This window comes from Acinonyx jubatus, chromosome A3 (genome assembly GCF_027475565.1).
Source record: "Acinonyx jubatus isolate Ajub_Pintada_27869175 chromosome A3, VMU_Ajub_asm_v1.0, whole genome shotgun sequence".
NCBI classification, from domain to species: Eukaryota; Metazoa; Chordata; class Mammalia; order Carnivora; family Felidae; genus Acinonyx; species Acinonyx jubatus.
In genome coordinates this window covers 30780959-30797578 of record NC_069388.1, presented here as the reverse complement: position 1 = coordinate 30797578, position 16620 = coordinate 30780959, and the positions used below count along the sequence as shown (strand labels likewise).

At 48.3% G+C, this 16620-nt stretch overlaps 1 protein-coding gene across 7 annotated transcripts in view; it reads left to right on the top strand.

Moving 5' to 3' along the window:
* Nucleotides 1-15141: 15141 nt before the first annotated feature.
* The window catches only part of SLC23A2 (solute carrier family 23 member 2), a 133812-nt gene continuing 132333 nt past the window's right edge, over nucleotides 15142-16620 (top strand). For 5 of the 7 annotated variants that reach the window (XM_027069613.2, XM_027069618.2, XM_027069609.2 and 2 more), the window contains exon 1: nucleotides 15151-15293. The gene's annotated coding sequence lies outside the window, so the exon portion shown is untranslated. Of the gene's footprint in view, nucleotides 15294-16620 lie in introns of all 7 variants that reach the window. The other 2 variants (XM_027069610.2, XM_053200214.1) reach the window with 2 other exon arrangements.

The following is a 16620-nucleotide window of genomic DNA, read 5'->3' as shown; positions in this document are numbered from 1 at the left end:
CCAAGTTCACACGAGCAAGTCAACCTTCTCTGAGTCTTGCCTTTTCCTCCACGTGATTCAGCCTTCATGCAGAAACTCGCGTGAGTATTTGGACAGGCGGAAATGCAGTTTTCGCTTCCAGCCTTTCCAGTCCAGGACGATGTGCTAGAAAAGGAACCCAGCATCAGCCATCAAAAGGCATCGCTTTTCAGGTATTCCCAATTCAAGAGGAAATCCCGAAGAGTCTAGGTCAATGGCTTTCAAACATTATTATCACCTTATGTGGTTGTTGAAACACAGATTCCTGGGTCCCACCGCCAGAGTTTCAGAGTTAGACCATACTGGGCTGGGGCCCGAGGGTTTGTATTTTTTAAAAATTCCCAGTTGGTGCTGATGGCATAAGGATTACCGAAACCACTGTCTCCAAACCCTTTGCACACCCTGCCCCATCTAGCTAAATGGACGCTGCCGCCTGGGAGGAGGCAGGCTGTCCGAGGGCCCTGGGGACCAGTCGCTTGGCCCACCTGTACACCACTCAGGGCACAAGCACACCTCATCAGTGATTGGTCCCGCGGGGGTGCGGGGGCTTCATACCTTTCTGATCCGCTGAGCTGAGATGTGAGGTTCTGATAATGGCCATTGGAAAAGAGTTCCTTGCTCTTGGAAAGCTGCATAGGAGGGGCACCTGGGAGGCTCAGTTACGCATCCAACTCTTGATCTCAGCTCAGGTCACGATCTCACAGTTCATGAGTTTGGGCTCTGTGTTGATAGTGCGGGATTCGTTCTCCCTCTCTCTCTGTCCCTACCCCACTCGTGCTCGGTCTCTCTCTCTAAACAAACTGAAAAAAAAAAAAAAGATGCATAGGAAAAAATAGTCCCTCTTCTTCAGACATTACTACAAATGCACATTATACCTAGAACCATGGAGCCATCTTGCAACCCTGAGGGGAAGTAGGCAGATATGTTGATGAGATGGGATGGACAGATGAAAAGAACCTTGATGACATCATGATTTGAAGATGTCATCAAGCCATTAATCAGCCCAAACCCATCTTTACCTCTGGGCTTGTTATCAGGAAGAATATATTTTCCTTACTTCCGTATATTCATTATCTCTTACGCGTAAGTAGGACTCAGCATTCTTTGTGATTTTCAGCCAAAAGCAATCTAATTTATATGCATTTTAATCTGCTTTTCACTTACATTCCATATTTGATATTTTTCAACATCATCAAAGAAAATGGTTGTATAACACTTGGGCTGTAATGTATTCAACACTTCCCTCTTGTTAGACATTCGGGGGGTTCCAGTTTTTGATTTACATTTTCTATAACCAGCATTTGTCATGATAAAATTAAAGATAAAAAAAGTTGTATGTTAATTATCTATATCACTTAAAATCTGTATTTAAAAAATCAAATTATGGACTCTTTTTATGCCCTGAATAAGCTGTTTCCAAATAGCTTATTTTCTGTTTAAAGAAATCAGGCAGTATTTTCCGTTTAAAGAAATCAGGCAGGGGAGACATGACGGGGAGTAAATGGCAGGTGGCAGCTCGGGTGTGGTATTTTGAAGCGTGGTAACAGGAGGTCGCTCGGCAGAGGCTGTCCTGAGAGGCTGTCCACTTGTCCAAAAATGTGTCTGCAGAACAGTGGTGAGGCAGCCCCAGGAGGCAAGCACCCGTAAACACTGGAAGAAGAAACAATCCATTTCAATTTTTTTTTTTAATGTTTATTTATTTTTGAGAGAGACAGAGACAGAATGCGAGTGGGTTAGGGGCAGAGAGAGAGGGAGACAGAGAATCCGGAACAGGCTCCAGGCTCTGAGCTGTCAGCACAGAGCCCGATGCGGGGCTCGAACTCACAAACCGTGAGATCATGACCTGAGCCGAAGTTGGACGCTCAACCAGCTGAGCCACCCAGGCGTCCCAGAAACAATCCATTTCTAAAGTAGATGTTGAGGCAGCCATCAACACTTTCCAACATAGAATTCCACACCTCTATATGTTGGAGCTTAGATTCTAGAATATGCTTGTTATTCAAAGAAAATCAGAACAAACACATGAAGATTGATCCCACCTCACCAGAGGATGACGAACATGGTGCTAAATGCCTCGGAAGGGTTTTTCTCTTTTGTTTTTGTTTTTTTTTAATTTTTTTTTTTAACGTTTATTTATTTTTGAGACAGAGAGAGACAGAGCATGAACGGGGGAGGGTCACAGAGAGAAGGAGACACAGGATCTGAAACAGGCTCCAGGCTCTGAGCCGTCAGCACAGAGCCCGACGCGGGGCACGAACCCACTGACCGTGAGATCATGACCTGAGCCGAAGTCGGACGCTTAACCGACTGAGCCACCCAGGCGCCCCTTCTCTTTTGTTTTTAACTGAAGTATGGTTGACACCCAGTGTTACATGAGTTTCAGGTGTACAACACGGTGATTTGGCAAGTCTAGAGCTATGCTGTGCTCACCGCAAGCGTAGCTGCTGTGGGTCACCCTACAACGCTGTTACCCTACCACTAACTGTATTCCCTATGCTGTACCTTTCGTCCCCGTGACTCACTCATTCCGTAACTGGAAACCTGCACCTCCCTCTCCCCTTCGCCCATTTTGCCCATCCCCCACACCCCTCCCCTCCGACAACCACCAGGTTTTCTCTGTATTTTGGTTGTTTTGTTTTGTTCTTTGGATTCCACATATAAGTGAAATCACATGGTACTTATCGTTCTCTGACTCATTTCACTTAGCGTACCACCCTCGGTCCATCCACGTTGTCACAGTCGGGAAGATCTCGTTCTTTCTCATGGCTGAGTAACAGTTACCTTCTTTATCCATCCGTATCTTGGCTATGGTAAATAATGCTGCAATCAACACAGGAGCGCGTGTACCTTTTTGAATTTTGAATTACTGTTTTTGTTTTCTCTGGGTAAATACCCAGGTGTCTTTTTTCCCACGGAGAGCTAGTCGGCATGAATTGACGAAGGAGAGACACATCCAGGTACATTCATGCTTATGAAAAATATTTTATTAAAAACCTACCACGTGCAAAAATGAGGCCAGGTGTGATAGGGTTACCAGGTATAGCAAATAAAAATACAGGATGCCCAGTTGAAAGTGACTTTCAGCTCTATAATAAATATTTTTTGGAATATGGATGTCCCAAACACATACGGCAACTCTAGCTGGGAGGATTGCCACCTGCGTCTTCTATCTCCTTGAGTTTTAACGAAACTCTGTTGGTACTTACGTGAAGCTGTTCTTAAAACCACATGAAAACTAGGGCCGCCTGGGTGGTTCAGTCAGTGAAGCATCCAGCTTTGGCTCAGGTCATGATCTCATGGTTCGTGTGTTCGGGCCCCGCATTGGGCTCCATGCTGACAGCTCAGAGCCTGGAGCCGGCCTCGGATTCTGTGTCTCCCTCTCTCTCTGCTCCTCCCTTACTTGTGCTCTCTCTCTCTCAAAAATAATAAACTTAAAAAAAAAAAAACCCACATGAAAACTTAAATGTAAACCTGTTACAAGAGACTTGTGTAAACATGTTCATAGCGTATGATATTCCTAACTGGGAACAATCCCAATGTCCATCCACAGCAGAATAAGTAAATAAATGGTGGTCTTCATGCAATGGAATTCTGTGCGGCAGTGAAACAAAATGAACTCTTGTCACTTGTAACAACACGAATGAATGTCAGACATTACGTTGAGTAAAACCAGCCGGACACAAAAGAGCACATGCTGGATGATTCTGTTTATACAAAGTTCAAAAATGGGCCAAACAGTTGATGGTGATAGAATAGTGGTTTCATGGGAGAGATGGGTAATGACCAGGAGAGGGCATAAAGGAACTTCTAGATTTCTGAAAAGAGCCTCAATTTTGATCTGGGTAGTACTTACACAGGTGCACACATAGGTAAAAATTCATCAACCAGCACATTAAGCTGTGTGTCTTATTTCAAGTATATTAGGTTTTAGTGGTTTTTGTTTTGTTTATTAAAAAAAATTTTTTTTAATGTTTATTTATTTTTGAGAAAGAGACAGAGAGACACAGAGACAGAGTGTGAGCAAGGGAGGGGCAGACAGAGAGGGAGATACAGAATCGAAAGCAGGCTCTAGGCTCGGATCTGTCAGCACAGAGCCTGACAAGGGTCTCGAACTCACAAACTGTGAGATCATGACCCGAGCCAAAGTCAGAAACTTAACCGACTGAACCACCCAGGTGCCCCTGTTTTCGTTTTTTTGTTTTTTGTTGTTTTTTTCTAAAGGTCTAACCCCCTGCCCTGAGACCAAGATCTCTGGTTTTCTCTAGGCCAGTTTCAAGCATCAACCCATTTTCACACCATGATTTTCTTCTCTACTCCCTCCATCTGGGCTGAGTACAATTTTTTTTTAAGTTTGTTTATTTTTGAGAGAGAGAGAGAGAGAGAGAGCGAGCTAGTGGGGGAAAGGCAGAGAGAGAGAGAATCCCAAGCAGGCTTTGCACTGTCAGTACAGAGCCCGATGTGGGAGCTCAAAGTCATGAACCATGAGATCATGACCTGAGCGAAACCAAGAGTCAGACGCTTAACCGACTGAACCACCCGGTGCCCCTTGAGTGCAAATTTTTAAGGGATGTGTTATGGCTGGAGGGTCCCATCAACTAAGAGTGGATGCTCCGTGTCCCCTTCACCCACTGTCCTCTCTTGCTTAGATGCAGTCTCCTATGCTGGAAGAGCCCCCGGACCCCGTTCCTGGGCCTTTGCTCCTCTCCCTCTATGCTCTCTCCCTCCATGGTCCTACTGAATCTATTGGCTTTAAATATCACATCGCACTGGTGGCTCCCATGTGTACAGCTCCAGCCTGTCCTCCTCCCTGAGCCCATGTAAGGGAATCTGGAAGCAGCTATGCAATTGTTTCCTCTGGGGATGTCACAGAAAGAAGTCTCCCCACCCCAAACCCACCTCTGTCCATCCCCCATCGACAGAGTGGCCACTCATCTCCCAGCTGCCCGAGCTCCCAAACCAGAAGCTACCCTGATTCTCCTCTTTCCTCTATGCTCCACATGCATTAGCAAAGCCCTGTCTCTTTATCTCCAAAGTATTTGGAATCTGCCCCTTATCTCCATCTCCACTGCTCTCATCCCAGGCCAAGCCACTGTCTTCCACGTGAACTGCTCTAACTCTTCCCTGTTCGATTTGCTCTATCCTTGGCCCTCCCATCCGTTCTCCACAGGGCGGCTGAGCGATCTTAAAACCGAAATGAGGCCATGTCACTCCCTTGCTGGAAGCCTCTGATGACTTCCTATCAGAACGCCATCTAGCCCCCCATGACCTCCTCTTCAGTCTTATCTCATTTCATTCTTCCTCCTACCGGCCACATCCCAATCATACCAACCACTTTTCAGCTTCTCAAATGTGATAAGTTCTTTCCTGCCCTAGGACCTTTGTACTTGCTATCCCCTCTTTCTGAAATGGCCTTTTTCCCAGCTCTTTGCATGATTGAATTCTTCAAGGCTCAGTAATAACGTTCCTTCTTTTTCTTTTTTTCAAATATTTTCATTTAATTTTGAGAGAGTGCAAGCAGGGGAGGGGCAGAGAGAGTGGAAGACAGAGGATCCAAAGCATGCTCTGCCCTGACAGCAGAGAGCCCGATGTGGGGCTTGAACCCCTGAACCACGAGATCATGATCTAAGAGGAAGCTGGATGCTCAATCAACTGGGCCACCCAGGTGCCCCAATCATGTCCCCTCTTTAGTGTTTCTTTACTACCTTACCTATGATGCCCACCCCTTCCCCAAACTGGATCATAGCCCTTTTTACGATATCTTTTTCAGCACTTACCACAAACATAATGCCTTTTTAGTTGCTTATGGTTTATGTCTTAGAAAAAGTCCACCGAGCACCAGAAACCCAGCCAGACACTGAGTAAGCAACGATTTCTCACGTTCTAGTACACAGGCTCACTTGGGGCAGGTGAGGTGAACTTATCTATCGTTTTGTCAATGGCGTCTAGCCCCATGCCTGCCAGGTACCATGTGATCAGCGAAGAGTGGCTGTACTAACTTGTATCAGATGAGTGAGTGGTGCAGCCAACAGTCTGGGCACAAAGAACCTGAGTTCCAAGTGAGCTTACATAACTGGAGACCTTATCAAAAACAAAGAGAATGAAATTTCATATGAATGAAGTGTAAACATAGTCTAGGGAAAGACTGTGTGATTATGGCTCAAAACCAATTGTGGACTCAGTCCTACGACTAGATTAGGCCTCTTATACTAATACTTTGTATCTGTAAAGGGCTATAGAAAACATTTGCAGAAAACATTTTCACAGCAATTGTATCATTTAATGCTTACACCAGCCTAGGTGGTAGATGGAGCAGACAGAATTATCTCGAGTTTGCATATTTGGGAGACCTACATGTAGGTTGGTAAAATGATTTCCCCAAGGTCATCCAGCAAGGCAGAGGTGGGGCAGGGACCCTGTGCCTTTTCCCCAAGGCTGCACGCGGTGTATGACACATTTGTTCTAAGACCAAACGAATATTCTAAATTAAACTTTCACATCCTGCAATATATAAGCACATATAAACACTGTTGCCTAAGATGCACATTCCCGGAGACAACAGCTTGGACCAGGTCACCTCCCTGGGCCTGACTTTCTGCCCCAGGACTCATTCTAGGTAGGCTTCATCGCCACTTTCTTCTGGAGATGGGCCATGTGATTTAAAACAGGGACCACCCAATTTCCTGAATATAAATCTGTTAACCAAATTTTTTTTCTAAGTCTCGTGGCATTTACTTAATAAAAATGTTTTTTTTTGTTTTTTTTAATTTTTTTTAATGTTTATTTATTTTTGAGAGAGAAAGAGAGCACCAGCCGGGGAGGGGCAGAGACAGCGGGAGACACAGAACCCGAAGCAGGCTCCAGGCTGTCAGCACAGAGCCTGATGTGGGGCTCGGACTCAGAAACCGCGAGATCATGACCTGAGCTGAAGTGGGATGCTTAACCGACCGGGCCACCCAGGCTCCCCAGCTTTGTAGCTTTCATACAGAAAAACGTGCGTATCATCAGCGTGCAGCCTGATGAAATCTCACAAAGTGAACATGCCTGCACGCCTAGCACCCAGATCAAATCATAGAACATAACCAGCTCCTCAGAAGACCCCATGGCCTCTCCTTAGTCACTATCCACCCCCACAGGGTGACAGCATCCTGAATTCCAACAGCTTGGATTGATTTTACCTCTTTTCTACTTGATATAATTACTGATGGATTTTGGCCCTTCCCCCACTCCCACCCCGCCCCCCCCCCCCAACACTAAGACCATGAAATTCTAGGCTCAAACGACTCCTTGACTGAATAAAAAAAAGTATTTGCTGGCATTTGAGGCCTTTTGTGTTTTGCCTCTGATGTATGTTTCCCTCTTGGCTTCCAGTTCTGCAGGAACCTGGGAGTTGATCCTGAGTCTTCCTCTCCCTTCATATGGCACCTTCCATCAGTGCTTGGGCCCTGGAGTGGTTCAGTCCAACAGCTGAGATCCTTGACTACTTTCTGAGCATCCACTGTGTGGCAGGCGTCATGTGACCAGTCAGCACACAGAGTTACATAAATCAAGATCTCTGCCCTGGAGGAGCTGACAGTTTGTGAGGCAGAGGAAAAAGAAAAACAAATTGTTTCAATATAATTTCATTCTGATTTTTTTTTCTTTATTTTTGAGAGAGAGAGAGAGAGAGCGAGCAGGCGAGTACGAGCAGGGGAGGGGCAGAGAGAGAGGGAGACACAGGACCCAAAGTGGCCTCTGCACTGACAGCAGAGCTCCCGACGCGGGGCTCAAACTCACAAACCGTGAGATCATGACCTGAGCCGAAGTCGGCCGCTTAACCGACTGAATCACCCAGGCGCCCTTCAATATCATTTTATTAAAAAATCCTGGGAAGCACGCAGGGCTACGCTTACACCAGCTTAGGGGTTTAGGGGAGGTTTCCAGGAGAGACCAAGGGAGGACTTAAACTATGAGTCACAATGATCCAGAGGAAAGGTTAAGATGATCCAGGCAGAAGGAACAGCGAAGCCCTTAAAGGATTTTTGAGGGGAAAATAGGAATGGACACACTAGCCCCACCCCCAACACCGGTGTTTGAAGGGACAGAAGGAATAGGAATCTGAGAAGGAGATGGCAAAAACATGGTCAGAGACATAGAAGAACCAATGGGAAATGCAGCCACAGAGCCCAAAGGAGAGATTTTCCTGAGAGAACACAGCACCAGCTGCGCCAAGCGCCTCCAGAAAGTTCCAGTAAGGTGCACACAGAAAAGATCCCTAGATTGTGCAATGTAGAGGAAATGGCCAATTTACCTAGGTGGCTTCAGAGGGAAACAGGGACAGAAGCCAGATTGCCAGGGGGAGAAGGGAGGACGATGCCTGAATGGAGACAGAGGCTGGAGATGGCTCTTTCCAGAAGCTGAGCTGAGAAGGGGAGAGAGGGGCAAGAAGTGGGGAGGATACAGGATTTAGAAGGGGGTGGTGAGTGTGGAGATGCAGAGAAAGAGGATACCTGAGGGCAGGTGGTCTCCGGAGAGACCCCCAGAGAGGCTGGGAGGGGGGAGGGGTCCCCCATGGACAGGTGGGGCTGAGGAAGCACCTCTCAGAAATAAATGGTCTCCCAGGAGGGAAGCAGGAAGCTGAAAGTCGGGGAAAATGGTTAGGTAGGGGATTTGAGGTTATTTGCAGGGTAGGAGAGTGCGGGCAGGAGAGGTCACTTGGGAAGGACAGATAAAGGGCAGAGGGCTGTTCAGGGGGGAGGCCTCATGGTGCAGGCTTCCATGGCTGATGGGGGCTGGGCTTCAAATGGACCAGGTGGGCATGGGGCTCAGGTAGAGCACAGGGAGAGGGCAGGGGAGCCAGGGCCAGGAGGCCAGCAGTGGGGGGAGGGGGTGGTGGGAGGGGAGAGGGTGTGGAAGAGGCCAAAGGGGCAGGGAATGTTGCTTCCTTGAGCACCCTGTGCATAAATCCCTCCGGTGTGGGCTTGTGTCAGATAGATTCCCAGAATCGGCATTCTGGGTTAAGGGTGTGTACATTTTACATAGATATTTTAACAGATACAGGGCATGCATAGAAACATTGCAATCAATATTGCCAAATTATGTTCCCAAAAGGCAGACCAATTCGGACTCCTTCCCACCGATTTTGGGAAAGCCTATTTCCCTGTGCTTTTAACCATCCTTGGATGTTATTAATCTTTGCCAATCAGATAAGAGGAAAGATGATACATGGATGACTACATTTCTGCCTCTTTTTGGGGAGGAGGGGCCCCAGCTCTCAGAGAAGGGCTGGGTGGCATTGTCTAGTCCTCAACCACTGAGCCCAAGTCCCTCCCATGCCTCAGGCCAGCTCTGCCCTGCCTGCTCAGGCGGGCTGATCCCCTGTGCTGTCACGACCCCTCCTGCAGGGTGCCCTTGACTGGTCATCTCACCTTCCTCCTTGAAGATTTTCTCCCCACCCCTGCACTCCCAGCCACTGCTGGGACCCTCGGGACACTGTGTCCCCGATGGGGGTACTTACAGCTAGGTCTCTCCTGGCGGTCAGCCTGGTGGTCAAGGTGGCATTTTATGGTATCGTCATACCACAGAATATTTTTCTTCCTTAAAAAGTAGGGGATTCTGAGACAACAGGACGATCCTTGAAAACATTATTCTAAGTGAAAGAAATTGGACACAAAAAGACAAATATTGTACGATTCCACATATGTGAGTAGGCAAATTCATAGAGACGGAAGTAGAATAGTAGTTACCAGGGGGCCACGGGGAGTTAGTGTTCAACGGGGACAGTTTCAGTTTGGGATAAGGAAAATGTTCTGGAGGATGGCGACAAAACAGTGTGAATGCACTTAATGCCACTGAACTCTATACTTCAATGGGTAAAATGGTAAATTTTATGTTGTAGATACTTTACCACAATTAAAAAAAGAAATGAAATACTGACACCTGTTACAACATGGATGAACTGTGAAAACTTTGTTTTAAAAATAATTTTTTTTGAATGTTTATTTATTTTTGAGAGAGAGACAGAGCATGAGCGGGGGAGAGGCAGAGAGAGAGGGAGACACAGAATCCGAAGCAGGCTCCAGGCTCTGAGCTGTCAGCACGGAGCCCAAAGCCTGGCTCAAACTCATGAACAAGGAGATCATGACCTGAGCTGAAGTCGGATGCTCAACTGACTGAGCCACCCAGGCGCCCCTGTGAAAACTTCCTTTTAAGCGAAACGAGCCAGTCACAAAGGACCACATGTGATACGATTTTATTTATATTAACTGTTTAGAAAAGGCAAATCCGGGGGTGCCTGGGTGCCTCAGTCGGTTAAGCGTCCGACTTGGGCTAGGGTCATGATCTCACGGTTTGTGAGTTCAAGCCCCATGTTGGGCTCTGTGCTGACAGCTTGGAGCCTGCTTCGGATTCTGTGTCTCCCCTTCTCTCTGCTCCTCCCTTGATCATGCTCTGTCTCTCTCTCCTACAAAAATAAATAAGCGTTCAAAAAATTGTTTTAAAAAAATAGAAAAGGCAAATCCATAGAAATAGAGTGTAGATTAGTGGTTGCCAGGGGCCGGAGGGAGGGGGACATAGGGGGCAACTGTTAATAATAAGTACAGGGTTTCTTTTTGGGGTGATGAGATGTTTTGAAATTACATCGTGGTAATGGCTGTACAGCTTTGCCAATTTACTAAAAACCACTGAACTGTATGCTTTATTTTTTTTTAAGTTTATTTATTTTGAGAGAGAGCATGAGTGGGGGAGGGGCAGAGAGAGAGAGACACAGAGAGAGAGAGAGAGAGAGAGGGAGAGGGAGAGAGAGGGAGAGAGAATCCCAAGCAGGCTCTGCACTGCCAGCACAGAGTCTGATACAGGGCTCAATCTCACAGACTGAGATCATGACCTGAGCTGATATCAAGAGTCAGACGCTCAACCCTCTGAGCCACCCAGGTGCCCCTGAACTGAATACTTTAAATGGTGAATACTATGTTATGTGAATTGTATCTCAATTTTAAAAAGAGAGCATGGGGCTGGGGGTGGTGAGAGGGCTGTGTGGTATTCCATACAGCGCTTATGCCACAGTTCATTCCGCCATCTCCCAGTTGATGGACATTCGGGTTGTTTTGCAGTTTTTTTTTTTCTTCTATTTGAAATAATGCTGCAATGAACATCATTGAACATGTTTAAAAAACAGAAAGAGGGGCGCCTGGGTGGCTTAGTCAGTTAAGTGTCTGACTTCGGCTCAGGTCATGATCTTGTGGTCCGTGAGTTCGAGCCCCGCATCGGGCTCTGTGCTGACAGCTCAGAGCCTGGAGCCTATTTCAGATTCTGTGTCTCCCTCTCTCTCTCACCCTCCCCTGTTCATGCTCTGTCTCTCTCTGTCTCAAAAATAAATAAAAACGTTAAAAAAAAACAGAAAGAGAGAGATTATTGAGGCAGGTCTTGGGCTCCCCCATGCTGCCTCATACCTGGGCATGTCCCAATATGAGCCTGATTTAGAAAGTGTCCATTACGCTGACAACAAGAGATGGTGTTCGGATGAGGTGTTCACCCTCTGCTCCAAGCACTTTCTCAGAGTTAGAAGAAAAGTCCTTGAAATGACCATCATTTTCCTTTCTTCTATCATTGAAGATCTACTATAAATTATATTGGCCTGGGGCGTCTGGGTGGCTCAGTCGGTGAAGAGTCCAACTCTCAATTTCCGCTCAGGTCATGATCTCACAGTTCCTGGGATGGAGCCCTGCGTCCGTCTCTGTGCTGACAGCACGGAGCCTGCTTGGGATTCTCCCCTGATCTCTCGCTCTCTCTCAAAGTAAATAAACATTAAAAAAAAAATTATATTGGCCCTACACTACCCTGAGGAGACAACCCAAAGTGAGGGGAGTTATGGATTAGGTGAAGGGTCAGCAAACTACACCACACGGCTGGTTTTGTATCAGCTAAGAATGGTTTTTACAGATGCACATTTGTGACTGATTTGATGATAGGAGACGCTAACTTTGAACTCAAATTAAGCCAAATCTTATTCCCCTCGGCCCCCCAAATTCCATTCTTCTCATTAGTAGGACTGCACTATAAAAAGCTTATACTCAATGACTAGTGTCATATTGTGAATTTCATCAATAAAAAATTTGTGCAAATTCATTTTCTCTCATTTTATAACCACTATATAATATCCCTGATTTTGCCTCTTGGCCCACAAAGCTTGAAACATTCGCTATCGGGCCCTTTGTGGAAAGTTTGCCAATCTCAGTTCTAGACTCCGGAGAGTTATCGGAAATAAATATTGTAAAGAAAAGCACTGCATAAAGATGGAATAGCCCCAAGCTACAATTACCTCTCAAAAATAACACAGCCTGGAAATGACAGAAATTTCAATCAAATTATCCAGGTCACAAAACGTTCTGCTGATTTAGTTTAGAGAAGTTAAGGAGGAAGAAAAAACCCTGTTTGTATCTGCTGTAATAGGAAAGGAAAATGAATAGGAAATAGGAAAATGAAACGAATATGAAATTATTCATGTATTTTTTGAATTGATGAGGATAAAAATAGTTATATAAAAATAAGGACATGGATACATATTGACTATGTAAGCTACACTTATGAGAAATTCAAGCACTGAATAAGCATTTTATATAAATGATCTCATTATATCCTCACAAGAACCCTACAAGGTTGAAGTCAAGGTCATCCTGATACCAACTCCTGTCTGCTAGCTTCAAAAAGTGGTACTTTGTCCAGAAAAAAAGAAGCAGCTGGAGACTAGCTGGCAAAAGGCCTTGAATGCTGTCCTGGGAAATATTGTTTCTTTTTACCAGGTTATTCTGTAGACCAGGAGGCCCTCAAGAATTTCCAGAAGGGGCGTGAAGTGGTCAATTCTGTGTTTTGGGATGATAACAAGGATGGCTTTGGGAGATAACTCTTGAGGCCAAAAGTCCAGAGAGAAGCTTTTTCAACAGTCCAAGGAAGAGTCAGTGAGGGTCTGGGAAGGTACATGCAGAGAAGAGAATTCCAGATACACTTCCTTGTTCCAATAGGCCAGAGGTTGACAAAATGGAAATGGGGGCTGAGGGGCAGGCAGTCAAAGTCAACTTCAAAGTTTCCGGTGGCAAAATGAGAGAACCCAGATAAGAGCTAAGTTTGTGGGAGGAGAATAAGGAGTAGGGAGATGCTATATTCTAAATTCCTGGATAATATCCAGGGAGATCGTCCAGGGGGCAATTGGAAATGTGTGTCTAGAAGTTCAGAAAGACATCTGTCTGGGCAGGAGAGAGAGATTTAGGAACCATGAGGAAATGGCTGTCTTTCAGAGGGATTCGAGAAGGAGAGGGAAAGGGAAAAGACAGGAGAGAAAGGAAACGTTAGTGAAAACTAACCTTTTTAGGAGTGAGCGCAGGGCAACTCTTACATCACGGAAAGGGAAGTGGGGAGACTGTAGCACATACCGGACCCAGGAGTATTATCCCTGAAAAAGTTTCCAGGTGGGGGGAGAAGCCAATGGAAGGTTACAGAGCCATCTCTGTAGAAAGGCAGGGCTCCAAACAGGCAATTGGATTTGGCCATTAGAAGGTCACTGGTGACGTCTGAGGCAGCAGGCAGTGACAGTGCCTGAGAAGCGATGGGGAGGAGGGGAAAGAAGAGTGGGAAAGTGGAAGTTTTTCTAGGATAGAGAAAAATCTCTGAGAGAGAAAGAGACACTGGAGATGTAACAGCTCTCCTTTTTCAATCCCAGATCTCACATCCGTGGCTGAGCAGAATACCTAGGACTCCTCACCCCCTAAAAACAAGGTTGGCTGTAAAACGCGCTCACTGGTGTAGAAGGATGCTGGGGATGTTACATGGAGAGGGAACGTGAATTTTTCTCTAGCTGCTGGTCACAGAATCTCCTTGCCTTATTTCCTCCATCTTCAATGAGGATCAGAACACCTGATATTTTTTGTAAAAAAAAAAATTTTTTTTTACTCAAGTATAGTAAACATACAATAGAATGTGTACAGAATTTTACCAGCCAACTGTTGTATTTTAAACATACAAGTTATTAGAGAAGTAAATATGACGACACACTGATTCTCAAAAACACAGACTACACCCCTGTATTTTATGAAATTCCCCGTGGCTGGTCAGACCCCTCCCCCCTCATTAGTATGTATGATACCTACAACATGGAGTTCCCCAAACTGTGTGAAACAGACAGAAAATTCCGATGATAAAATCTCCTCCTCCCCAGGTCAGGTCAGACACAGTCCACGGTTCTTCAGCTCTCTCGAGAGTTGCTTGGGGGAACTAGTCAGTTATTCGGTGGAAACAGCAACCACCACAGTGGTTTCAAGATGGAAGGTGCTCTGAGAGTGCTAATTACTAGTGTTTTTTGTTTGTTTCTGGCCATGTATTTAGACAGTCTTCAGCATTGGCTCGCTAAGTGTGGACCTCAGACAGCAGCAGCAGCATCACTCACTCCAGACCTCCGGCCTCAGCAGCCCGGGGGGTGGGGCCCAACCACGTGCGTCTTACCCAAACGCTCAAGGTGGGGCTGCTTTGCGCTAAATTTTACCTGCAGCCTTTCCGCACAGCGGCCCTGACCCAGCGGTTTCACCCGGGGGCTTTTTACAGAAATGCAGAATCTCGGGCTTCGTCCCAGACCCGCTGAATCACCACCCGCAGTTAAACACGATCCCCAGGGTAGTCGAGTCTAAGAAATGTCGGTCTGTATTACCGTGTCTGCCTCATGTAATGAGGACCTCTCCTCCAGTTAAGTTAAAAAACCTGACCCGAGAAACGGTGAAATTGGCTTGAAACCTCCGGCTCCCTGAGCCCAATGCACCGCGCAAACTGCACGATTATCTTCCCGCAGCGATGACAGGGCTCAGTGTCAGGCCGGGTAAATGGGGGGCGCCAAGAGGGGGAGACTCCGGGCGAGCGCTCTGCCTTCCAGGTGGGCCCCAGGAGCAGGTGTGGCGGGAAGGCGCTAGAAGGGGGGCGATTTTCACGCAGGGGAAGGAGCTATAAGGGACCGGGGGGGGGGGGGCGCAGGGAACGCCGTGGGGGGCGGCTGCAGGGAGCCGGCTGCCCCGCCCGGGGCCCCGCGAGAGAGGGGGCGGCCCCTCCCCTGGGGGGAGGACAGCGGGCGGGGGTCTGGGGCGGAGAGGGAGGTGGGTCCCGGGCCGGCGCGGGGGCGGGCGGCTCCGCGGCTCCCCGCCCCCGGCCCGCCCCTCCGCGGCGCCATTTTGCAGGCGGCTGTCGCGGGGACCGGAGGCGGCGGCGGGCACTGCGGCGCCGAGGCGCGGCGGCAGGACGGGAGCCCAGCGAGCTGCAGACAGGTGAGAGGCGGGCCGTCGCGCCCCCTGCCCGGCCGGCGAACCGCACCTGCCGGGCCCGGCCTCGAGGTGCCCGCCGCGCCCACGAGGCCGGCCTGGCACGGCCCCCGAGCGCTGTCACCGGCCCCGCGGCGCGGCCTGCGCCCCCCCAGCCTCGGCCCTTCCCCCGGGTCCCCGCACCCGCGGGCCAGCCTGGCCGCGGGGCCCGTGGATGCCCGGCGACCCCCAGTCCCCGCCGCCCCACCGGACCCGGCCCGGCCCCCGGGCTCTCACCCTGCCCGCCGCGCGAGTCTCAGCGCGCTCGGGCCCTCAGGCCGCGCCGCGGGGAGGCAAGTGGGTCCCCGGGGACCGGACTGGCCGTTGCCGCCGCTTCCTGCCGGGCCCTCGGACCGCGCGTCCTGGGGTCGCTCGCCCCGTCATCCTTCCGCGGGAGGTGCGGCTGGCATCCCCGCGCCCCCCGGAATTCAGGGCCATCAAGAGGGCGGCGGGGGGTGCCTTGTACATTTTTTGCTTCCTTCCCACCTACAAAGGCTGCGCCAAGTAATTTTAGAAGCTTCTGCGCTGACCCCAGGGCCTTTCTCCCCGGCCTGTTTCCCGGGGGGTCGCGGATTCCCCTTGTTGGCTGCCTTGCTGGAAGGAGAAATTGAGCTTTTCCAGTGTGACTACTTTAAGGGCTCAGAATTTTCTCCTTCCTTTGACTCTTGATGTACCCTTGAATGGATAGCTGACAGGAACTCGGCCTACAGGCTGGGGGGTTTAAACATGACTGATGAGAAATTCTTGATTGTCAGGGCAAAGGGTAAATGAGGGCAACTGCAGGTGGAAGATAGTCACCCATAAGGGATTTCTGGGTCTGGGGCGTCAGCTGGAGCTGTTACTTTTATTCTTGCAATGCTGGAAGATGGGAGGGGGAAGATGCTGTCCCTGCTGACATCTGGGTGTGCTGAGAAGGCTGGTGATGTGCGAGGACAGGAGACCGGGAGTCCCGAGGCAGTCTGGTTTGAGCTGTCATTAATTGGCCATGTGACTTCTCCCGGCCAGTTCTTCCTCTCTAAAGCCTGAGACAAGAATCAAGGGTAGCTGGAGCTTTTTTATTTCTGTTTTTTTGTAGTTGAATTCTGTTGGGCAGGGGCCTCCCCATTTCCAGTTGTGTCCACCTGCCTTTTCACCTTTGCACAGGACTTTCCCTGGATGGCCCTGAAGGTGTTTGAATCTGGTGAGATTTAGAAAGGGCCTTTCAGGTCAGAAATTCTGAATTCTGGAAGGGGTTATGGTTGACTCTGTCAGGATCATTGCACTTGTCCAAAATGTCATGGCTTTTGGGCACCAG